The sequence below is a fragment of the Rattus norvegicus genome, chromosome 6, assembly GCF_021556685.1.
Source record: "Rattus norvegicus strain SHRSP/BbbUtx chromosome 6, alternate assembly SHRSP_T2T, whole genome shotgun sequence".
Classification (NCBI taxonomy): Eukaryota; Metazoa; Chordata; class Mammalia; order Rodentia; family Muridae; genus Rattus; species Rattus norvegicus.
Window position 1 is genome coordinate 68985001 of NC_141539.1, and position 26542 is coordinate 69011542.

Consider the following 26542-nt stretch of genomic DNA (forward strand, 5'->3'; position numbering starts at 1 on the left):
TAAAATAAAATGGATGCCAATTGCTGATGCTTTGTTTAGGATTTACTTAAGAAAGGTCTTCAATTTCAAGGAGCAAGGTAGGAAAAGAAGCCTTGAACTAGGAAGGTGAAGGTTGGCATTCAGAGGGTCAGTCATGTTCAAGGGAAGTGTCATATTGTGGCTGCATGCATGTACAAATTCTCTTTGTAGTGGAAGGTGTTAAGTTTCAAGGGCTCTGTTCCACCTGGGGAAAAGTCACAACCCCAACATTAGGCACATTGGACAGCAGTCACCGACTACCTTTCTACCATTGCTCAGCTCATTTTTCTGTAGAACGGAAACAGGCCTGAAATCTCTAGGCTCTGGGAAGGTACACAATAGTAACTGTATAGGAAGTTAAAAACACATTATAACTTTTAAAATAATACTGCACTAGACATTCGTTAGGTCAGCAGTTCTCAATTTGTGCATCACAAGTACTTCGGGGGTCAAATGACCCTTTCACAGGGGTTGCTATCAAATGTCCTGTATTCCAGTTATTTACATTACCGTTCAAGACAGTAGCAAAATTACAGTTATAAAGTAGCATTAAAAATAATTTTATGGTTAGGAGTCAGAACAGCATGGGGAAGTGTACTAAAAGGCCACAGCATTAGGAAGTTTGAGAGCCACTATATTAGATGAAACAACTCTGTAACTTTTACTGCTTTTCCAATTCTCCCTGTAACACAGATTAGTGATATTGCTATGTTATCACCTGCCTTTTATTAGTTCTTCTTAAGCATTCTGTAACCCAAATATTTGGGAGAAAAGCTTTTATAAAACACTCACATTGTTTCCTAGACACAGAAAAGATCAGCTAGTACCTTAAAGAGTGCCATACTTTTCAAATTCTACTTTATAGTCTGATTTCTAGGCTTATTGGAAGACTTAGAGCTATAATGTAACTGTTAATTGTATACTGGTTGATGGAAAACAGTTAGAAAGATATGCGTGCTTTATTAACCTATTGTGTATATGTACCTTACAGTTCAGGAATTTACTTTATCACCCAAAGGATAAGGGAGAACTTCCATTGTAGACTGATCTTTTGTAGGACAGTTATCTCTGAGTGCCACCTGGCCACTTTAGCTCATGACCTAAATTAAGACAGAAGCCTTTTCTAAAGTCATCTTTTAAAATTTAAGTTTATTTATTTATTCATAACTATTGACTATTCTAACTTACCTAATACAGAAATTTATTTCAATAGACAGTAGGTAATATGACATCCTTTTTAAGAGCTCCTGATGTGAAAGTTCCTCATTCTTGTCTTATCTTCTTGTAAACATCTCTATAGATCAATCCTGGGTCATTGTTTTGTTGTTGTTTGTTTTCTTTTCTTTGTTTATTTCCCTGGGTTCTTTTTCTCTTCAGCTGTTATTTAAGAGGAAGAAAAGCTAGAAGTAACAATAAACATTTATCAACTCCTTACGTCCCAGACACTGGGCTGGGTTCTGTGCATTATCATGGCAACTTTGTGATGGGAATGTTGCTCTTTACCTATTTTTATTTTTTTTTTCAGATGAAGAAACTGAGGAAGGGAGAACAAATTTTATGTCATCAACTACACTGTGAGATACATGGCAAGTTTCCTTGATCTAGTGATAAGCCTAGAGAATATGCTAGGAGGAAGGATTTATGTCAACTGCTAGGCTGCAAAGAGCAGAACTCATTTGGTAATAACTTACATAACAGAGAATAGGTAATAACCTACATAATAAGAATGCTGAACATTCTTAAAACTGGAACATATACACATGTGTGTATTCATACACACACACACAAAGACACGCACATACATATACATACACAAACACAAGTACATATGTGTCATGTACAAACACAAACACACATACATACATAACAATCACACATATACACATACACACATGTAAATACATATCCACATATACATGCATACACACACAATATTAATATTGTGATATAATACAAATTTCAGAGTCTGCAATCAAAACACAGTTTCAATAGCCAAGAAAGTATGCTTCCGTGAGTCACATAGGATTTAGGGAGGATGAGTTAAGCCCATCATCTCCATCCATGAAGATGAGATGCCAGTTATTACTGTGCCAGTTATTACTGTAACCTCTGTTAATATGTATCTCCTGAGTGCTAGCTTGTACTTAATTTTGACCAATAGATGCTCAATGCATGACCTACAACCCAATGTTGAAGTCCTAGTACAATTATAAAGATTCATAATAACTAGCTCACAAATAATATTTCATTAATATATTTATTTAATATCGAACAATATGTTGACCATATTAAGCTAAAGGGTATATTGATGTAATGTTTTCTGTCTATTTTTGCTTTCTACATGGAGAAATTCAAGGTGTGACTCACATTTTAATCTGATGTTACATTTTTCTTGAGCTGCTCTGGGGTAAAGTATCAGAAAGTGGGCTAACCAAAGTAATCGTTCAGAGAGTGTTTGCGTTTCAGAGACTACTCAGTTTTGCATGCATGCAGGGCTGAAATCAGACGTTCTGGAAGCCTTGTTTTTTTGTAGTAAGTACTTCTTGATCTCAAACCATGAATATATTTCAGATATAAACAACTTTGCTTAATAGTGAAAACTCAACCACTCCCCAAATGGCTAGTAGATTCTCAAAATAGCAAGTGTATAGATCCATGCTGAAGGAAGGAGACCTTCTTGAGGGTAGAATCAGTGTTAGCTGATAAGCCAATGGGCTTGGAAAATGCACTTAAAGAAACAGACTGGGGAGCTTTATACCTACAGGACATCAAAATTTGGGAAAAGAAACAATCCAGGGAAGCCTATCTCCTTAATTAACTTTTTCTTTCTTCTCTTAGATTGAGCTGTATCTATAGAAGGTACAATGAACAGGCCACAGTCCAACTAATCTCCTCAATTCTCCTGTTGCAAAGATTGATGGAGACCATTGTGTGATCAATTTGGTCATGACACTGGATATCAGTCATGGGCCTGACTGAAATGAATGGAATCACTTTACTCCACTTTGCGTTGCTTTTACTGTGCAAACTTAGCTAGTCCTGAGGTTTGGGGTCAGAGAAATCAGTGTTGAACCTAAGTCTACTAAGCTCCTTGGATAATTTATTAAAGGAAACTCAGCTTATTCATGCATATTAGTTAGCAGAGGACACATCAATCAGTTCACCTGTCTTATACACATTCTCTCCTCCCAGGGTGTGCTTACCTTCTATAAAAGTTAGAAAAATGTCACACTGTAATGTATATAAAAATGAATTGCTAAAATCATAGTGGTACCTAGCCTCAAAGTTTATCTATGGTTCAATAAGCTATGTAAGATTTGGGATACATTTATAGACCCTAAAAGTAGAAAATGCTCTCTGCAATTTGAAAATATTTGTAATTAATTTCATCACTTAATTTTCTCCTTACACATGTTCAGAGCGTTACTATGGTGAAAACAGTGGAGCAGTCTATCATGCTACCACTGCCCAATAAAGTTTTCATGATGATGGCGGTTGGAAACTTCTTGGATGGAGACTGTAAGTTCCTGTGACCTTGAACTACATTTTCTGTCATTCATGGTGTCAAATTACTTCACTCTTGATTCTTTTCCTTGTTATTCCTGTAGTGGCTTCCTTATTTTCATTCAGATCTGGTTCAAAACATTGGCTGCTACTTTGACCTACACTGACATTTCAAAGGCTGAAGAATAATTAGTGAAATAAAAACCTCATAATTACTTTCTTGCACACACCCACACAAAGCCTTTTGTTGAGCTGGCAGAATGGATTGAGATTTTGTTGTGCTGTGTTTTGTTCTAAATGACTGAGCAAGGAATTAAGGGAAGTGACAGGCGTTTTCTAAAGGCACAAAGTAATTCAGGAGCTATGGCCTTCAGTGCTCACCTAGCTGTGTTGAAACTTTTAGAAGCCGTCTTTCTTCTCATTTTTAACCCTAAGTTCTAACAAAAAGAAGTTCTTCTTTGGATATCCCTTTAAGATAGATATGGTATATCAGTCACAATGGCTGTGTAACTTAAGCTGCTAGATTTGGCTTAGTTAAAAATCCTTATCTATGGATCACTTTCATTTAGATATTTAAATGGCACAAAATACTCAATATCTTAGGAATTTTTCAACAGAATGGACATGATGAAACTGGCTCCTTATGCCTCTTCCCTTTCTTTTAATCTGATTTACTGGACTTTGCATAGGAGCCTAACCACAGTTGTAATCAATTGATGGATTGCTTATACATGGCTTTCAGTCAAAAGGAGAGAAAAAGCAGATGGCTTCTGCCTCCTCTGGGTTGAATTCTTTGGTTACTTATGGTTCTCATATTAATTTATAGACAATCATAATACCATATAGTCCTTAGGGTGAATTTTGAACAGGCCTTGATGAGAACTGCTGACTTGTGTGCCACACTCTGTGTGTTTAGTTTTTTTCACAGAAAGATTTGGCTTTGTTTATAAGTTTTATATTTTCATCTTTTGTTTGTACTACTTGAAAAATCTTTAATTTTTACATGATATGATTTATATGTTGAACAAGTATGGCTTTTGTAAACAAAACACAAATCTAAAGTAGGCACTTCTAAAAACATTTCTCAGGTACTCTGTACTTTCTTATAATGCCTGAGTGTTAAGGGGCTTTTCATAAGTGTGTTTTGGTTATTGATTATAGAGATTAAGTTGAAAATTTTAAATGTCCATTAACCTACCTAAAATGATAACAAATTATTATATTTGCACAAGAATACCTTTCTTTCTTTTATTGAGAATAGATTCCCTTTTAACATGTATATCCTGATTACACTTTCCCCTCCCTTTACTCCTCTTAGTTCCTCCCAACCTTCTCTCCTATTGAGAATCCAACTACTTTCTATCACTCAAAGAACATGTTCAAAAAATAAGTTATAATACAATCATTGTTTTTTCAAATTTATTTAATAACTATTTGATTGGTGATAAAAATATAACAGGTCTTGTAGCTTATAGAAAAGTTTACTGTGTCTGTCAAGTAAAATAAAAAAATCATGTCTTATTGCTATTATAAACAGAGTTTGGACCTCATAGATTCTTTGATATGTCTTGGTAACACTAAGGTTCCTTAAAACATAATTTGAGAACTCCTGGCTAGGAAAGAAAATGAGATAATAGGCTAAAAACTTTATTTAAACTCCAGGAACCTGTAAAGTCATGTCTCAAAGATAAAGCATCCCTTTAAGAATGTCAAGGGCGTGTCTTTGAAATGCTAGAATAGACCTTTGGATCTCTGTGGTGAGTAAACAGGTTTCCAAAATAAGCATCCACAAGGGTAGATTTCCTTCTATTAAAATAAAGCACTGAGGTTTTTAGCAGGATGTTGTTGCTATTCACCATTACCTTAAAGTAGAAGAGACAGAGATTACAAAATGAGATGAGGCCCTTTGAACTCTAAAATTCTGATAAACAGAAAGGAGATTTAGATAACTCTGATCCTTTATCATGAAAAAGGAAGAGTAAATCAGAAGCTGGAACAAAGTCTCTAGAAGCTCAGCTCAATGCTGTGGAATATCCTTGCAGAGTTCATCACAGTTATAGAACTTGAGATCCAGAGCCTGTTATTGAAGGAGTGAGCGTAGCCAAAGAACCTTTATGTAGAAGGACACTTGAGATCACCTTGAGAGAAAGGAATGACATCAAACATTTGTGGGTCTCAGGGGTAAGTGAGAATATTTTGATTTTATTACTGAGATGAATCATTGGGAAGACTCTGGCAGTAAGATTCCAGTTTGTTCCTAAAATGTCTTACTGACTAGCCTTGAATCCTTTCCCATTAGACTAGAACTGGTCTTGTATTACCAATGGTGGAAATAACTTATTGGAAAGAGTATTAAATTACCTGTAGCTCTTCATCTAGAAGTGGAACCATGAGAGATTTCCAACATTTATGTTGGCATGTGGACCGAGTTTGCCATTGCTCGGGGCTCATGGATGCAACCATATTACTGAGAGTTTATGGGTGCTACTTTCCTGTTATACATATGAGACACAATTTTTCAACATGTATCCTGGTATACAAGTCTTAGAATCTTTCCTTCATGTGTCTGGCATAATCTGTTCTAATTATATTATAGATATATCAATTGGGGCTGACCATTCTGTGGTCAGTTATTTTATCAAGTTTAACCAGTTGTTACTTTCTGTAATGACCTGTCTTCATCCTGCCTATTTGCTGGGGATGATGGGGTGTGGCACTGGGAGGAGGAAGTGCCAAGTCTGGATTGGAGGTCCACAGTGGCTTCAGATCTCTTCCCTAGGTACCCAGGTGCATGTGGTATACCACTGGGAGGGGAAGTTAGGAACCAAGGATCCGAGGTCTATATTCTCTCTCTGGTAGTGTGCGTGCCAGGCAGAGAGGAAAGACAGACCCATGGATGAGCATAGAACAGTCTGACTGGGAGTGAGTGCTGACTTACTGGAGGGACTGAAGGGAAGAAAGCTTTACTTGGGAGTCTTAGGCTCTTTAGTTGAAGGCTTTTCCCTAGAGCCTGCGAGAGGATTCTGGCTTGTTCATACTAGTTTATTTGATGGTGAATTTAAATATATGCATTTTAGTCAGGGTAAAGCAGGTATTAAATATCTTTTACAGAAAGGAATACCCAGGAGGGGAAACTTATTGGCTGAAGGTTCTGAGCTCTCTAGATATCTCATTATCATGGAGCATAACTCCAGGTGTTATGCCACATGACCCAGTGCCCTTGGTCCTCAGAGGACAGTTGTGGTTACATGTTCCAGAGCAGGTATACAGATAGGTAGGGAGCAGCTCCACTTCTACCTGTCTCAGATCTTTGAGATTCCCTGAGTCTGAGCTCATTCAACCTTGCCAGTTCTTATGTCTTCTTGTAACACAGTGCCATAGACCCTCCAATGGTCTTCATCAGCTTCTTTGATGAGGAGTAAGTGTTATACCAATCTGTCTGTAGGTATCAGGAAATTATTAAAATGCAGTTAGAAATTCTAATGGTTTGGATAAGTGGCAGTAGTAGGGTCTCCTCTAGGTCCCAATGGCTCCCCAGTTGGTTCCTCTAGTTGAATATCCAATACCGAGTGGTCAACCCATATACATGGACTCAGCAGATTTTCTTTATATATTTACATGTTGTGATGTAATCTTATTTGGCGACTTGACTACATTTGAAATCAACTTGTAAAACCTAAGCAGTTGGACATGCTTGTGAGAATTTCTCTTGACTAGATCTTTTGAGACAGGAAGATTCACCCTAAATCTGGACCACATCTTCTAGTGACAGCCTGTGTAAATGGACAAAGAAGAGATTTTCCTTTTGCATTCTTCCTTGCACTCTCTCTGGCAAGCCCATCTACCTGTTGCTGAGGTGTTCTTTAGCTAGTATAAAAACTGATTTCCTTGCAATTCCCTTGCAAAGCAGATGAGACATCTAACCTTGGGGGTTGGAAAACTATTGGATTCCTGTTTTTGTATCAAAAGATACTAGCTGTATCACACCCTGTAAGCCACTCCAAACAATAATAAACAAATACAAACTCTAATAAATGGATACATATTTATCCATCCTTTCCTTCATTCTATCAGTTCCTCTGGGAACTCTGAATCTATATCTATATCTATAGCTATATCTATATCTATATCTATATCTATATCTATATCTATATCTATATCATCTATATCTATATCTATATCATCTATATCATCTATATCTATATCTATATCTGAAAAACTCTGAATATATATATATATGAAAAACAGATCATGAATTTGAAAGGGTATGGAGCAAAGGAGGTGTCAGACAGAGGGTACAGAAATGATGAAGAATGGTAAACAGTATACTCTTATATCAGATTCTCAAATAGGAAAGAGGTACTGAGTTTTCACCATGGATCCTAGAATTTCTCCCCCAAGTGGTTCTGGATACCCTGGCAAATGAGCCCAGGAAGAAAGGGGCTGTGACTCTGTGCAGGTAGAACTTGTAGTTTCTGCGCAACATGAGCTAGATCCTGGAAGCTGACCTTGTAGTTTCTTTCCATGCTCTGGTTGTTCTATAGACATTACAAAATATGAAACTTGCCACACTTTTTGAAATATTAAAATCTGGTGTTAAGCTCATAAAACTTTAACCATATTATTCTCTCTACTTTCTTTCTCTTCCTTCCAGTTATTCTTTCATCTCCTGGGTACAATTCCAAAGTCATGGCATGCATGCTGGTTCTGATAGCTTCCCTCTTTCTCTGCATTCTCCAGGAACTTGGCTCATTTGCTTTTCCAATTCATATAAGTACCTCATCCACAAGCTTCCAGGAGGAAGAATTACCACACATTTTTAAAATGTTGCTTGGCTTTCAATTCAATTATTCCTTTGTTATTTGAAAATACTAGGTATTATAAATGTAAACATATTTTGAAAACTATTTAAAAATGTGGGTTATCCTTGCCTTTCTTGGTTTGCTGTAATTTTCATTAAGTTTAGTGAAATAGCATACTTTGCATCATTTCTTCATGTTATCAGTTGAGAAAACCTATGTAGACAAGACAGAAGAGTGAAACATGCATGGTCCACTGAAATTGTTCTTAACTTGAAAGAGACAGCTTGACATTTTAGTACCATGTCACCAATAGTCCTTAGTTTTGCTATTTATTGTTTAAAATTGTATTTCAAACTAACTACATTGTTCAGAAATGTAATTTATTTAATAAATTCTGATAAGGTATCAGCCATAAAAATACTAGAAGTTTTGGTAATAGGCTGCATGGGTACTATCTGCAATATTATCGTATTAAAACTTGAAATTCAGACTAGCAGATAGATTTCTCATTATAAATATTGTTTGTTATGTATTAAGTTTTTGCTCAATAATTGGTAAATTCTGAAAGCAATTTGGGCATTTAAAAATGACTGCCTTTATGTAGCAAGAAAAGGTAATGGAGAGGAACGCCGTCCTTTCATATTAGCGTCTTGCTAATTCAGCAATAAATATTCACCAAAGGGTATGATATCTTGAGATAAGGTCACTGTGACCATCCATTCCATTAAAAATATGTTTATTTTACTTACAGGTGTCATCCATTAAGACAGGCAATTGACGGTTCAGCTAGTAGCCTTTGCCAAGCAAATGAAACTTACTTTTAATGGAACGGAAATTTCTAAATGACCTAATCTCAAGTAGCATGTACTTTGCTGAATATTTATTTATTATGAACTAGTCAGCTGAAAATACAATTTGTGCTGCATTAGGTGATCTGGTTATTTACGAATTGCATTATATCACTTAGAAAAAAAGCTCCCCGAACTAGACTCAGAAAAATATGCTAGTGTCTAACAATCTCTTCAAGTTTTCGCATATATAGCTTCTTTTCTTCCCTCATCTTCTTCTTTCTGCTTGTACATCATCTTCCTATCAATGCTACGCACCTTTCTCGCTCCCCTTTCCCATTTTTTCTTCAGTTTCAGTATTCTTGAATCTCCTGGGGACAATTCAAGTCTCTCATACAACTTCTTTTTTTTCCTTCCATCTTTATTAGATTTGGCATTTCTTATTTACATTTCAATTGTTATTATTCCCTGTCCTGGTTTCCAGGCCAACAACCCCCTAACCCCTCCCCCTCCCCTTCTAGATGGGTGTTCTCCTCCCCATCCTCACCCCATTACCGCTCCCCCCCCAAGAATCCCGTTCACTGGGAGTCCAACCTTGGCAGGACCAAGGGCTTCCCCTTCCACTGGTGCTCTTACTAGGCTATTCATTGCTACATATGAGGTTGGAGTCCAGGGTCAGTCCATGTATAGTCTTTAGGTAGTGGCTTAGTCCCTGGAAGCTCTTGTTCATATGGGGATCTCAAGCCCCTTCCGCTCCTTCAGTCTTTTCTAAGATTCCTTCAACAGGTGTCTCGTTCTTAGTTCAGTGGTTTGCTGCTGGTATTCGCCTATATATTTGCCATATTCTGGCTGTGTCTCTCAGGAGAGATCTACATCCGGTTCCTGTCGGCCAGCAATTCTTTGCTTCATCCATCTTATCTAGTTTGGTGACTGTATATGTATGGGCCACATGTGGGGCAGGCTCTGGATGGGTGTTCCTTCTGCCTCTGTTCTAAACTTTGCCTCCCTATTCCCTCCTAAGGGTATTTTTGTTCCCCTTTTAAAGAAGAAGTGAAGCATCTGCATTTTGGTCATCGTCCTTGAGTTTCATGTGATCTGTGCATCTAGGGTAATTCAAGCATTTGTGCTAATATCCACTTATCAATGAGTGCATACCATGTGAGTTTTTCTGTGATTGGGTTACCACACTCAGGATGATATGTTACATTTCTATCCATTTGCCTAAGAATTTCATAAAGTCGTTGTTTTTGATAGCTGAATAGTATTCCATTGTGTAGATGTACCACATTTTCTGTATCCATTCCTCTGTTGAAGGGCATCTGGGTTCTTTCCAGCTTCTGGCTATTATAAATAAGGCTGCGATGAGCATAGTGGAGCACGTGTCTTTTTATATGTTGGAACATCTTTTAGGTATATGCCCAAGAGAGGTATAGCTGGGTCCTCAGGTAGTTCAATGTCCAATTTTCTGACGAACCTCCAGACTGATTTCCAGAATGATTGTACCAGTCTGCAATCCCACCAACAGTGAAGGAGTGTTCCTCTTTCTCCGCATCCTCATCAGCATCTGCTGTCGCCGGAGTTTTTGATCTTACCCATTCTGACTGGTATGAGGTGGAATCTCAAGGTTGTTTTGATTTACACTTCCCTTATGACTAAAGATCTTGAACATTTCTTTAGGTGTTCCTCAGCCATTTGATATTTTTCAGCTGTGAATTCTCTGTTTAGCTCTGAACTCCATTTTTTAATAGGGTTGTGTCCCTGCAGTCTAAGTTCATGAATTCTTTGTATATTTTGGATATAAGTCCTCTATCCATTGTAGGATTGGTAAATATCTTTTCCCGATCTGTTGGTTGTCATTTTATCCTAAAAACACTGTCCTTTTCCTCACAGAAGCTTTGTAGTTTTTTGAGATCCCATTTGTCTTTCTTGATCTTAGAGCATAAGCCATTGGTGTTTTGTTCAGGAAATTTTTTCCAGTGCCCATGTGTTTGAGATTTACCCCACGTCTTCTTCTATTAATTTGTGTGTATCTGGTTTGATGTGGAGGTCCTTGATCCACTTGAACTTAAGCTATGTACAGGGTGATAAGAATGGATCAATCTGCATTCTTCTACATGTTGACCTCCAGTTGAATCAGCACCATTTGCTGAAAATGCTATCTTTTTTCCATTGGATGGTTTTGGCTCCTTTGTCAAAAATCAAGTGACCATAGGTGTGTGGGTTCATTTCTGGGTCTTCAATTCTATTCCACTGGTCTATCTGCCTGTCTATGTACCAATACCATACAGTTTTGTTTTGTTTTTTATCACTATTGCTCTGTAATACTACTTGAGTTCAGGGATAGTGATTCCCCCTGAAGTCCTTTTACTGTTGAGAATAGTTTTCGCTATCCTGGGTTTTTTTGTTATTCCAGATGAATTTGCAAATTGTTCTGTCTAACTCTATGAAGAATTGGATTGGTATTTTGATGGGAATTGCATTGAATCTGTAGATCACTTTTGGTAAAATGGCCATTTTTACTATATTAATCCTGCAAATCTGTGAGCATGGGAGATCTTTCCATCTTCTGAGATCTTCTTCAAAAGTTTGAAGTTTTTATCTTACAGATCTTTCACTTGCTCGGTTAAAGTCACATCGAGGTATTTAATATAATTTGGGACTATTATGAAGGGTGTCATTTCCCTAATATCTTCTTCACATTGTTTCTCTTTTGTGCAGAGGAAGGCTACTGATTTATTTGAGTTAATTTTATACCCGTTCACATTGCTGAAGGTGTTTATCAGGTTTACTAGTTCTCTGGTAGAACTTTTGGGATCACTTAGATATACTATCATATCATCTGCAAGTAGTGATATTTTGAATTCTTCCTTTTCAATCTGCACCCCTTTGATCTCCTTTTGTTGTCTGATTGCTCTGGCTAGAACTTCTAGAAGTATATTGAATAAATAGGAAGAGAGTGGGCAGCCTTGTCTAGTCACTGATTTTAGTGGGATTGCTTTAAGTTTCTCTCCATTTAGTTTAATGTTAGCTACTGGTTTTTGTATATGGCTTTTACTCTGTTTAGGTATGGACCTTGAATTCCTGTTCTTTCCAGGACTTTTATCATGAAGGGGTGTTGAATTGTGTCAAATGCTTTCTCAGCATCTAATGAAATGATTATGTGCTTTTTTTTATCTTTCAGTTTGTTTATATAGTGGATAACGTTGATGGTTTTCTGTATATTAAACCATCCCTGCATACCTGTGATGAAGCCTACTTGATCATGATGGATGATTGGTTTGATGTGTTTTTGGATTCAGTTTGCAAGAAATATTGAGTATTTTTGCATCGATATTCATAAGGGAAATTGGTCTGGAGTTCTCTTTCTTTGTTTGGTCTCTGTGTTGTTTAGGTATAAGAGTAATTGTGGCTTTATAGAAGAAGTTCAGTAGCGCTCTGTCTGTTTCAATTTTGTGGAATAGTTTGGATAGTATTGGTATGAAGTCTTCTATGAAGTTCTGATGGAATTCTGCACAGAACACATCTGGACCTGGGCTGCTTTTGTTTGGGAGACTTTTAATGACAGCTTTTATTTCTTTAGGAGTTATGGGGTTGTTTAAATTGTTTATCTGGTCCTGATTTACCTTTGGTACCTGGTATATGTCTAGGAAATTATTCATTTCCTCCAGATTTTCAAATTTTGTAGAATTATATTTTGTAGTAGGATCTGATGTTTTTTTTTAAATTACCTCTTGCTCTGTTGTTATGTCTTCCTTTTCATTTCTGATTTTTTTAAATTTGGATACACTCTCTGTGTCCTTTGGTTAGTCTGGTTAAGGGTTTATCTATCTTGTTAATTTTCTCCAAGAACGAACTTTTGTTTCTGTTGATTCTTTGTATAGTCCTTTTTGTTTCTACTGGGTTGATTTCAGCTTTGAGTTTGATTATTTCTTGTCTTCTACTCCTCCTGGTTGTATTTGCTTCTTTTTGTTCTAGAGCTTTTAGGTGTGATGTCAAGCTGCTAATATATGCTATCTCCTGTTTCTTTCTGCAGGCACTCAGAGCTATGAGTTTTCCTCTTAGCACAGCTTTCATTGTGTTCCATAAGTTTGGGTATGTTGTACCTTCATTTTCATTAAATTCTAAGCTGTCTTTAATTTCTTTCTTTATTTCTTCCTTGACCAGGTTATCTTGAGTAGAGCATTGTTCAACTTTGATGTATATGTGGGTGTTCTTTCCTTATTGTTATTGATGACCAGCTTTAGCCCGTGGTGGTCTGATAGGACACATGGTATTATTTCTATGTTTCTTCATCTATTGAGGCCTGTTTTGTGACTGATTATATGGTCAGTTTTAAAGAAAGTACCATGAGGTGGTGAGAAGAAGGTATATCATTTTGTTTTAGGATAGAATGTTCTACAAATATCTGTTAAGTCCATTTTGTTCATAACTTCTGTTAGTCTGTCTATGTTTCTGTTTAATTTCTGTTTCCATGATCTGTCCATTGATGAGAGTGGGTGTTGATATATCCTACTATTATTGTGTGAGGTGCAATGTGTGCTTTGAGCTCTAGTATGGTTTCTTTTATGAATGTAGGTGCCCTTGTATTTGGAGCATAGATATTTAGGATTGAGAGTTCATCTTGATGGATTTTTCCTTTGATGAATATGAAGTTTTCTTCCTTATCTTTTTTGATGACTTTTGGTTGAAAATTGATTTTATTTGATATTAGAATGACTACTCCAGCTTGCTTCTTCAGTTCATTTTCTTGGAAAGTTGTTTTCCAGTATTTTACTCTGAAGGAGTCTCTGGCTTTTTCTCTGAGGTGTGTTTCCTGTAGGCAGCAAAATACTGGATCCTCATTGAATATCCAGTTTCTTAATCTGTGTCTTTTTATTGGGGAATTGAGTTCATTGATCTTGAGAGATATTAAGGAACAGTGATTGTTGCTTCCTGTTATCTTCGTATTCAGAGGTGCAATTGTGTTTGTGTGCTTGTCTTCTCTCTGTTTTGTTGCAAAACAATTAGTTTCTTGCTTTTTCTAGGGTGTAGCTTGTCTCCTTGTTTTGGGCTTTACTATTTATTATCCTTTGTAGGGCTGGATTTGTAGAAAAGTATTGTGTAAATTTGGTTTTGTCATGGAATATCTTGGTTTCTCCATCTATATTAATTGAGATCTTTGCTGGATACAGTAAACTGGGCTGGCATTTGTGTTCTATTAGAGTCTGTATGACATCTGTCCAGGATCTTCTGGCTTTCATAGTCTCTGGTCAGAAGTCTGGTGTAATTCCGATAGGTGTGCCTTTATATGTTTCTTGACCTTTTTCTCTTACTGCTTTTAATATTCTTTCTTTGTTTTGTGCATTTGGTGACTATTATGTGACAGGAGGAGTTTCTTTTCTAGTCCAATCTATTTGGAATTCTGTAGGCTTCTTGTATGTTTATGGGCATCTCTTTCTTTAGGTTAGGGAAGTTTTCTTCTATGATTTTGTTGAAGATATTTGCTGGTCCTTTTACTGGTCCTTCACTCTCTTCTATGCCTATTTTCCTTAGTTTTGATCTTCTCACTGTATTTCCTTTATGTTTTGGGCTAGTAACTTTTTCTGTTTTATATTATCTTTGACAGTTGTATCAATGATTTCTATGGAATCTTCTGCTCCTGAGATTCTCTCTTCTATCTCTTGTATTCTGTTGGTGATGCTTGTATCTACAGCTCCTTTCCTCTTCCTTTGGTTTTCTATATGCAGTGTTGTCTCCCTTTGTGCTTTCTTTATTGCTTCTATTTCCATTTTCAATTCCTTCACCTGTTTGATTGTGTTTTCCTGTAATTCTTTCAGGGATTTCTGTGCTTCCTCTCTAAGAGCTTCTATTGTTTACTTGTGTTTTCCTGCATTTCTCTAAGGGAGTTCTTTATGTCTTTCTTAAATTCCTCCATCATCATGCTGAAATGTGATTTTAAATCTAGATCTTGCTTTTCTGGTGTGTTTGGATATTCAGTGTTTGTTTTGGTGGGAGAGTTGGGATCTGATGATTCCTTGTAGTCTTGGTTTCTGTTGCTTGGCTTCCTGTGATTGCCTCTTGCCATCACGTTGTCTCTGGTGTTACCTTGTTCTGCTATTTCGGTCAGTGACTTTACCATCCTACATGCCTGTATATCAGGAGTGTTGTAGACCTCTTTTCCTGTTTTCTTTCAGTCAGTTATGGGAACAGAGTGTTCTACTTTCAGGCATGTAGTCATTCCTGTCCACTGGCTTTCAGCTGTTTCTGAGGCCGTGTGTCCTGAGTCCATCAGGCAAGTCACTTGGAGCAGAAAAGTTGGTATTACCTCTGGTGTTGGGCCTGAAGTTGTTCCTTGGGGCTAGGTTTCAGCTCTCCATGAGGGCAGTAACCAGAAGGGTCTGCCCCTACTTCTGAGTCCCTGTGTGCAGGGGGCCCTGATGGTGCTAAATGTTTTCTTCTAGAGTCAAAAATATGGGCAGAGTGTAGTCTCCTCTGGTTTCCCAGGCATGTTTGCCCCTCTAAAGGTCTAGCTCTCCCTCCCAAGGGATTTGGTTTCAGGGGGCTGTTTGACTGGGTCCGTTCAGATCAGGGCACAGTCTGGACCCCAGGGCTCCTGTAGCTTGATTGCCCCTATCTTCCTGTTCCTAGAGGCTCTATACAGTTTCCTCTTGGGCAGGGATGCGGGCAAAGGTCGACAGAAGTGATGGTCTCTCCTGCTCTGCAGTCTCAGGATTGCCTGCATGTCTTGGTGATGAGTTCTCTCTCCCTCGGTGTTTAGGAGCAGGGAGCTGTGGGCTGGGATCAGCAAGGTTTGGGCAACAGCTAGAAACTGGAAGTGTCTGGTCTCAGAGGAATTTTGCCTTTGTGTGTCCTGAGTTCAGCAGGCAGTTCCTTGGAGCAGATATCTTTCCTTTTACTCTACCTCCTTCAAGGACCCTGGCCCATTTATTTTCCATGTTACATAAGCACCTTGTTCTTGAACTTCTAGGAGGCAGAAAGGTCACACATTTTTCAAAGGTAGTTTGGCTTTCAAGCTAAAGAATTATCTGGGTAGTAATCTAGAAGATAAAGAAATAAAGAAAGAAATTAAGAAAGAAAGAGAGAAAGAAATTAAGAATGAAAGAAAGGAAGGAAGGAAGAAAGAGAAAGAAAGAAAGAAAGAAAAAAGAAAAAACTCCGTGAGTCTTGGACCCCTATCTAATATTTTAACCAGAATATTTCATGCTTCCTTTTGCTTTGGTAAAGTCAGACAAGTTTTTAGTTTTCCAGCATCTTTCTTTAGTTTTCCAGTACCTTCCATACTGCTTTTGGACTGGCTAATGATATAATGGTCAATAACCATTTCTTGTTCTTTATACATTTTAGAATGTACTTTCTCCACTCTGTTATAAAGTTATCATCTGGCTTGGTTGAGGACTTCGGTCATTATAGTTACTTAGCCACCCAAGTGTGGGACCCCTCTTCTACATGTTTAGTCTTTTTGTGGTGAAGTAGTGCATAGCAGACTACATCACATCTTTCACTAAGAGTAACATAGTTACTTCTGCTTAGACTTCAGTAATCAGTGTTATATATCCTAATGTACTTTAAATTGAGTTGCAAAGTAGAGACTTATTCTGAGTTTGAAAACAAATGAGAGTACAATCACGCCTGGCCCCCATCACTTCATGGGTCTTTAAGAGAAAGTCACAATATTTGGAGATTGTCAGTTAAGAGTCACTGTGACACCATTAAGCTATAAGCTATTGCTTTTCCTTGACTGCACCTTGGGTATGAATGTTGGATAATTTGTTGAACAATTAAAGGGTTATTAAAGAGTTTTGAATATCATTCCTTCTGAGAATTTCTTATCAGCTTTCCTTATTCATGTTTGAGGAAGGCAATGCTTACTATTTACAAAGTATTCTTGCCTCAGTATCAGTAGGATTTCTGTCTTGCATTTTGAAGACAAAGTATTAGGTAGCCCATGTTGGCTTTATACTTGCTCTATGGATGGTGCTAGGCTTAAACTCCCAATTTTCTCCACTTTGCCTACCAAGCTATGGAATTAGAGTCATACACCATGATTCCCGACATCTCTTAAAGTAATATGAAGCAGACTATATAGATCTATGTCTGATTCCTTCATAGAATAAGTTTGGTTAGTTAAAAGGGCAGATTTGATGTCTGGAGGGCATATTGTATATATACTGGCTGGCAATGAACCAAGCTTCTCATGAGAGCTAACTTTTTTTTATAAGTACAGAAAAATGCTAAGTTCTCTTTGTAGGGTTGAATTTGCTATTTTGTGTAATATATTGGAACATGGAGGTTCCAATGGGATGCTCCCTCAGACAGTCACAAGGATTAGCAGTGGCATTTGCACAGCTGCCAAACAATCAAGAATGGAAACAACCCCTGTAAGGTCACACGACTTTGGTGTGTCTTCATTTACTTCCTTTCATCTGGTAACTGTGGGTCAGTTCATACCCAGTAGTCATTTCAAAAGTGTTCTGGTCTCTGTGGACATAAAAGGCTGAAAACAATGTTTTCAGTAATAGCCAATGCTATTTGAGGAGCCGCTGTATGCCAGAGATGATAAGGAACGTGGCTATGCTAACCTGCTCTGTTATTATCAATAATGATGTAAGATAGTGTCATCACGCCACTTCACAGGGAGGGAAACTGACTCCAACACCTCATATATTATCTGTTCCCAAGATAATCAGATATCCTAAGTGAATGGATTTAAACTCTAATGTGTCTGATACAAAGGCTAGGGTGCCAAATATGTGAATAACTTCAGAGTATGGCCAGATAAGCAGCCCAAATCTTGGAAAGTATTTGCATATCTTTGTTTTGTGACTAGGGAGAAAGCAAACAGTTATTACAATTGAATGATTATGATTTCATGATCAGGACTTGATTATTTAACAGATGTATCCTTCATTGTGCTCTTACAAAGAGCATGATTTAGTAAGAATCCAGAAAGCACTACTTGAAACTTTGATGTATCTCATAATATTCTGGAAAAACTATAAAGAACATGAAGGTCCGTATTTGTTAAATAATATTCCAAAACCACATGGATGAGTTTTGATACTTTTAATGACTCTTTTAAATACACATCTTTGATAGCCATCAAAGTTTAAGAAACACTTTGATGAGGTGTTTGTCAAGGAAACACTTGTGGTATTAGTTCTACAAGGAGGCATAGAGTTGCAAGCTAAGTGATGGTAAAACTAGACTTTTATGCAGATGTGATTATCAAATATTCAATGAAGACTTTTCTGTACTGCTCTATGAGATGAAATTTCAGAGAGTAATTAATGCATTTGATATAAATATGTTGTTTCCCACCCATCTGAGAAATGCTAGTGGTCTGATTTCTTTCATGAATATTCATAATTCTCTATGAAATATAAACAATTCCAATAATCCCTGAAATAAAAAGCAACCCAAGTTCTTATTGAACTAAGTTTTCTCATTAAACTTGCCAACCCAAATATACTTCAATATTTTTACTACATGTATATGAATATACTCAGGAACTTGAGAAACATCAAAGGAAGAACAAAATAACAAAATGAGAAATAAAATTTTAGCAAAATTCTATATTGAAAGACATGAGACTATTCTTGCTATGTGTAAAATGTAGAAATGCAACAAAGTACTGGAATAATAACAAGCAAAGTGTCACAAATATATAATGAAGGGCTATGTTGAAGTAGTAAATATTTTAATGAGTACAGTTATGATGCTATGACAAGAAGAACGTGATAGAAAATAAGAATTGTGGCTTTCAAGATTTTAATGAGATTCTTCGAGAGTTCTATGTAATAAGATGTATATGTTAAAAAGCTGTAATGAGGTGAATACGTGAGATGGTTTAATGAGCTATGTCTCAGGAAGTGTCCTGTAAGATAGGCATCCTTCAGGCTAAATTGAGATGGGTGAAAGGAAAGTGTAATGAGCTGGTCACATAAAGGAGAAACATTATAATTAGATGCATAAAGAAAGGAAAAGAGAGTATATAAATTTTCAAAATATGTAAGATATAATGGGAAGTAGGTTTTAGTGTAATAAGATGCAGAAATGAAATGACAATGAGATACAAAAATGGAATCATGTAATGAGATATGTAAGGACTGTGTAATGAGATGTGCATGTTTAAGGGCTCTAATAAGATGCAAGATGGGAAAGGTGTAATGAGATGAGAACGTTAAATAATCTAATGAGGGGCATGAAGGAAATGATGTCATGTCACAGGAAAATTGAAGGAAGAAATGAGATGTGCATTTTAAGGTCCACGATAAAGTGGATAAAAGAAACCAAAGAGAGTAAGAAGATGTAAAATTCAAATCTTGTTATTATGGGATTGGGTGGGTAATAGAGGAGGTGTTTACTTCTCATCATCTTTGAGATCATTCTTCTCCAAGTACTTATTCTTTCTTGGAAAGTCCAAACATATTCTTGGCACATTCTTTCTGAAGCTGTAGTGATTTAAATGATTCCTATTTTCAATGAGCCATATATACCTACAGGAAAATTTGAAGTTAGCTAACAATGCTGTATAAAGGTTACAAGAATGGAATTGTTTATAGGTCAAAGTGTTTCCATATTTGAATGTAGTATTTGCTTTTATTCTACTTATTTAATTTTGTTACATGTTTTTATTCTTTTGGTTCCTCTATTATTTATTTTCACATTAGTTGATCTGGTCCTTTTAGAAACTTGCCTAATATCAAAATAATCTATTCTATTTTATTTGCATCTTAAAAACAAAACAGAAACAAAATGTAACACAGATGTGTGTTTATGATTTATTTCTTTTAAAATAAAGTACAATATAGCTAGTTTCCTGAGCAATGATTGTAAGATAGCTGTTTGCCCTTCCCAATGAGGGTTAGGTCTAATTCAACTGTTTTTATCCATTGGCAATAGAAATAGATATTTGTTAATTCTTGTGTAATGGTAAGGCATAGTACTGAAAGATATACTCATAAGACTGCAAATAAATTGTATACTGGTAAAACTGAGCAAGCGATTGCGGATAGACAGTCAGTTTACTTCCAGAGAGTCCTCTTACACAAACTCCAGATTCCTCAACACTTTATTCATATGTTTCTTGAGAAAACTGTCCTTTTTTATAAAGCACCAAGTCCTCAATGAGCACGCCTTGTTTCTTACCGGGCATCTCTTCACTTCATCTACCAACAATTCTCTATATTCAGAAGCTCAAGTGCTATTTTAATCAAACTTGGAAAGAAATAACAGAGTGATTCATTATTGATCTCCTCAACTTGAGTACTTGTTGTTTCAGATCTCACCCGTGAGGATTTTTCAGTCCACAACAGCCTCCTGGGATGACAAACCCAGAGAAAACTGCAGTGGCCTCACGTTTTGCTTTAGTGTTTGAATACTCTGTAAAATTCACCTGGGAAGGCAGACAGGGACAAGGAAAACCTTGTTCAAACACTTACAAACTCAATGCAGCTGTATAGAATTTGTTGTAGTAATCTCAATCATTTACATAGAATGACCTGTGACAGGCTATGCATAACTGACCCAAGACCCAGCGACAGCCTCAATTTTGCTCCAGGAAGCATACACTTGGCAGGTAGTAGAGAAAGCTCATCTCTACTTTCTTAGGACACTGACCTGTTTTCACTTGTCATTCGTCCAGTAAAACCTTATCTAGGGTATTGATTAATTTTACATATTTTTCTCAACTTTTTATTATTCTTCATTCTCCTTGACCATTTTGGTGGCAATGAAGATCGGTCTTAATCTCTATGAAACCCATAGAACATCATTCCTAGTACTGAAAACCTAGCTAGATTCCTGGGGGCTAGTGAGGTTATGAAACTCAGAAACGAACCTACTACAGCTATTTTGTTAGAAAAGCATAAATCTTTTGATATTTTAAAACTTGTTCTTACCATAACTGTATCTACCATCACTTTTCAAAGGAAGTTTCTTTTTATGACAAGTAGAGACTTTCATAGCAAACAGTAATTGGATACAATATAGATATTAACAGATCATTGGGAATCCAGAACCTATGGATGTATCTACATTATAGATCTTCCATCAATGACCCAGAAAAAAAATGAGAAGAGAAGCTGAATTGTTTTGAGACCCAAGATACCAGGAGTTGGATGCAAAACAGTGTTTCCCAGAAATGACTGCACAAACAAACCTGGAAAAAATAGCAGTAAAAAAAACAATATGATTTAGATAAAGACTGATCTAGTTCATTTCTCAGATATCTGCATCCTGGAATACCAATTCTCCTGGTCATTTTTCCCTCCAAAGAAGGACAGTCCCTCTGGAGCCATGTTTCTCCTTTAGAGAAGAAAATGAGCAAAGTATTCCTTTGCTTGAGTTTGAACTTTGCCTGCTTTACTAATGACAAAGCTTCAGGTGACATTTTACTGTCAGTACAGCTATGATTGATGCTTTTATCATGTACTTTGCATAAAGTCCTTTGTTTTAATAATTTTCCTAATGCTTTATTCCCTCTGGACTTAAGAAAAGCAAAAGCATAGAGCTTATACACTGTAAAGAGAAAAGAAGAAGCATCGCAGTTTCAAAAGTAGTCAGTGAGGAAGTAAATGCAACAAGGATCATCAGGTAAGAGAGAGGAATGAAGTGAGGCCAAGTAGCCCACTGAATGCAAGATGGCTGACTTCAGCTATTAAAATTACACGTTTAGTGTTGTGCTGGAAGTCAAAATCACAATTATACATAGTTCATGAGAGCCATCAAGACAAGTTGAAAAATAATGAAATGGTATAAAAGATACTAAGAAATGCAAATAAAAAGAAAACATGGATATTCAATATGAATATTAAGCAGCATAAAGTCTATGACTATAAAGACTAAATAGGAAAAAGAAAGATTAGTGATCCCTAGAGCTATAATTTATCAGGAAGATATGACAGTCATAAATCTTTCAGGTTCAAATAACAGTTCATCTAAACATGTAAATTGAAAATTATTAGAAATACAAAACCTTGATTAATATGCTCTTTGATAAGAGCACTTTAATTGAAGTTTTTCATAAGATAGTAGAAAGTTATTAGAAAAAGAAAAATGTATTAAATAACTCAATCAAGACTAATTTATAAATATTCATATATCATAACACCCTCTAAAAAAAGAGCATAATTATGTCATTTGCTCATAGAGTGATACAAAAATTCTACCAAGTATCAGCACAAACAAAATCTTAGCACATTATATAAGGGAATCTGCAAGCTAGTTATACTGAATTTTGAGAATAGTCTAGTAAATTTAAGTTTTGAAAAATTTAAAAAAAACTAACTAAAACTAAATTTCTGATACAGTCTTGGATTACTGAATATCAAAACCTAAATCCTAAGACATTTCCCTAGTAAGACAATGAAATTATAGGGGTAAAGCTTACCCAATAGAGCTGTAGCTTAATAGAGGTGCTGCAAAAGACAAATGCCTTCATAAATTCAGGAAAAAACTAAATAATCACAATTCAGGTATATAATCATAAACTCTTTAAGTTAAAAATGATGGTGGAGTACTTTACCTATCTGAGAAATATGATGGCCTGGATGTTATTGTATATCATATGCTATGATTTACATAATTCTGGTTGTACTCGATTTATGTCTGAGGAAAGAAAGCTTTTTTGTTGTTGTTCTTTATTTTTAATTTGGAGAGAAAGCTGGAGATTAGTACTAATGCTATGATTGAATCAGGAATTTGCGTGTCCAAATGCTAAAAGTTCTTGTCCTCAATTGTTTTTTTAACCAATCAATAAAGATTCCAATGACCAATGGTTAGGTACAGCGTGGGAACCTTAGATGTGCACTGTCCGGGATTCAGAGGACACAGAGAGGAACAGGAGAGAGTTGTCATGACTCAGGGAAAGAAGGATACGACCCTGTAGTTGCAGGAGATAAAGCCAGCCATGTGAGAATTCAGGTGCGTGGCCACTGCCCACTTCCATGATTGAGCCTGGGGTAGCAGGAGAAGGTTTAGGAGTGCCCAGCCTTGGAGGCAGCCACAGCATTTTAAAAATAGGCTGTGTGACAGTCTTTCATTCTCGAATCCAAAGATAGCTGGTGTGCGCGTGCGTGCAATCTGTTGGGAACCAAAGCAGTGTATCAGACACTCGCCGAAACCGCCATAGATTAGACACTTCTACGTCAAATTGCATCAGAAATTCAACATTTATTTCTTGAAGTAAAAAGAGGCCTAATTCAGAACCTGGTAAACTGAGCACAAAAGTCCTACTGCCAAAATTCACTCATGAATATGAAAGGGAAGTATGTCCAATACATAAATAAATAAACGCGCGTGCGCGCGCGCGCGCGCACACACACACACACACACACACACACACACACACACTGAATTAGAAAAATATGTTTTTAATATAAAAGAGAAGATGGAATTTGATAAGAACTAAAATGCACTCTTATGAAATATTAACTAGAAAGAAGTAACTTTTAAAAATTATGTATTATAATTTAACAAATAAGTAATAACGTAATGAAACACTAATGCTGTGGTTTTTGAAACATGCCCATCACAATGCCCACTCTAAATAACGTTGTTTAGTGCTATTTGGAATGGTTTTAGAGGTAAAACCTGTATGCAAAATTTCACTTAATACAAAATATATTATTTTAATAAGTGTATTCAATACAGTTTATCTAAAAATATAGTTATTGAACAAATACGTCAAAATTCAGACATTTCAAACTATCAAAGATTTCCCTCTATTGTCTCAAACACTAAAGATTAGAAAAAGAGCCAACATTTTAGCAAATACTTTTAACTTTTGCTTTTCCTTATTTTTTTCTCTGTTTCTAAGAGAGTGTTCCTTCACCCACCCACACACTCACTCCCACCTCTCAGCCCTGGCATTCCCCTACACTGAGGCATTTAGCAGATGGAGCTATAGGTTCATCCCAGTGTTCTCTTGGGATGGTGCTTTAGTCTCTGGGAGCTCTAGGGAGTCTGGGGGTTGATTTTGCTGTTGTTGTTGTTCTTTTTTTTTTTTATGTTTACTCCTTTTTTTTTTTTTATTAACTTGAGTATTTCTTATATACATTTCGAGTGTTATTCCCTTTCCCGGTTTCCGGGCAAAAATCCCCCTCCCCCTGCCCCCTCCCCTTCCTTATGGGTATTCCCCTCACAACCCTCCCCCCATTGCCGCCCTTCCCCCAACAGTCTAGTTCACTGGGGGTTCAGTCTTAGCAGGACCCAGGGCTTCCCCTTCCACTGGTGCTCTTACTAAGATATTCATTGCTACCTATGAGGTCAGAGTTCAGGGTCAGTCCATGTATAGTCTTTAGGTAGTGGCTTAGTCCCTGGAAGCTCTGGTTGCTTGGCATTGTTGTACATATGGGGTCTCGAGCCCCTTCAAGCTCTTCCAGTTCTTTCTCTGATTCCTTCAACGGGGGTCCTATTCTCAGTTCAGTGGTTTGCTGCTGGCATTCGCCTATGTATTTTCTGTATTCTGGCTGTGTCTCTCAGGAGCGATCTACATCCGGCTCCTGTCGGTCTGCACTTCTTTGCTTCATCCATCTTGTCTAATTGGGTGGCTGTATATGTATGGGCCACATGTGGGGCAGGCTCTGAATGGGAGTTCCTTCAGTCTCTGTTTTAATCTTTGCCTCTCTCTTCCCTGCCAAGGGTATTCTTGTTCCCCTTTTAGAGAAGGAGTGAAGCATTCACATTTTGATCATCTGTCTTGAGTTTCACTTGTTCTAGGCATCTAGGGTAATTAAAGCATTTGGGCTAATAGCCACTTATCAGTGAGTGCATACCATGTATGTCTTTCTGTGATTGGGTTAGCTCACTCAGGATGATATTTTCCAGTTCCAACCATTTGCCTACGAATTTCATAAACTCGTTGTTTTTGATAGCTGAGTAATATTCCACTGTGTAGATGTACCACATTTTCTGTATCCATTCCTCTGTTGAAGGGCATCTGGGTTCTTTCCAGTTTCTGGCTATTATAAATAAGGCTGCGATGAACATAGTGGAGCACGTGTCTCTTTTATATGTTGAGGCATCTTTTGGGTATATGCCCAAGAGAGGTATAGCTGGATCCTCAGGCAGTTCAATGTCCAATTTTCTGAGGAACCTCCAGACTGATTTCCAGAATGGTTTTACCAGTCTGCAACCCCACCAAGAATGGAGGAGTGTTCCTCTTTCTCCACATCCTCGCCAGCATCTGCTGTCACCTGAGTTTTTGATCTTAGCCAATCGCACTGGTGTGAGGTGAAATCTCAGGGTTGTTTTGATTTGCATTTCCCTTATGACTAAAGATGTTGAACATTTCTTTAGGTGTTTCTCAGCCATTCGGCATTCCTCAGCTGTGAATTCTTTGTTTAGCTCTGAACCCCATTTTTTAATAGGGTTATTTGTTTCCCTGTGGTCTAACTTCTTGAGTTCTTTGTATATTTTGGATATAAGGCCTCTATCTGTTGTAGGATTGGTAAAGATCTTTTCCCAATCTGTTGGTTGCCGTTTTGTCCTAACCACAGTGTCCTTTGCCTTACAGAAGCTTTGCAGTTTTATGAGATCCCATTTGTCGATTCTTGATCTTAGAGCATAAGCCATTGGTGTTTTGTTCAGGAAATTTTTTCCAGTGCCCATGTGTTCCAGATGCTTCCCTAGTTTTTCTTCTATTAGTTTGAGTGTGTCTGGTTTGATGTGGAGGTCCTTGATCCACTTGGACTTAAGCTTTGTACAGGGTGATAAGCATGGATCGATCTGCATTCTTCTACATGATGCCCTCAAGTTGAACCAGCACCATTTGCTGAAAATGCTATCTTTTTTCCATTGGATGGTTTTGGCTCCTTTGTCAAAAATCAAGTGACCATAGGTGTGTGGGTTCATTTCTGGGTCTTCAATTCTATTCCATTGGTCTATCTGTCTGTCTCTGTACCAATACCATGCAGTTTTTATCACTATTGCTCTGTAATACTGCTTGAGTTCAGGGATAGTGATTCCCCCTGAAGTCCTTTTATTGTTGAGGATAGCTTTAGCTATCCTGGGTTTTTTGTTATTCCAGATGAATTTGCAAATTGTTCTGTCTAACTCTTTGAAGAATTGGATTGGTATTTTGATGGGGATTGCATTGAATCTGTAGAGCGCTTTTGGTAAAATGGCCATTTTTACTATATTACTCCTCCAATCCATGAGCATGGGAGATCTTTCCATCTTCTGAGGTCTTCTTCAATTTCCTTCTTCAGTGTCTTGAAGTTCTTATTGTACAGATCTTTTACTTGCTTTGTTAAAGTCACACCGAGGTACTTTATATTATTTGGGTCTATTATGAAGGGTGTCGTTTCCCTAATTTCTTTCTCGGCTTGTTTCTCTTTTGTATAGAGGAAGGCAACTGATTTATTTGAGTTAATTTTATACCCAGCCACTTTCCTGAAGTTGTCTATCAGCTTAAGTAGTTCTCTGCTG

At 37.0% G+C, this 26542-nt stretch overlaps 1 long non-coding RNA gene across 1 annotated transcript in view; it reads left to right on the forward strand.

Annotated features, from left to right (window-relative positions):
* Positions 1-26542, forward strand: part of LOC134479376 (uncharacterized) — a 161132-nt gene that overhangs the window by 51051 nt on the left and 83539 nt on the right. The window contains exons 2-3 of the long non-coding RNA XR_015622403.1: positions 1544-1604; positions 3438-3537. This is a non-coding gene — a long non-coding RNA (uncharacterized LOC134479376). The remainder of the gene's footprint in view (positions 1-1543; positions 1605-3437; positions 3538-26542) is intronic.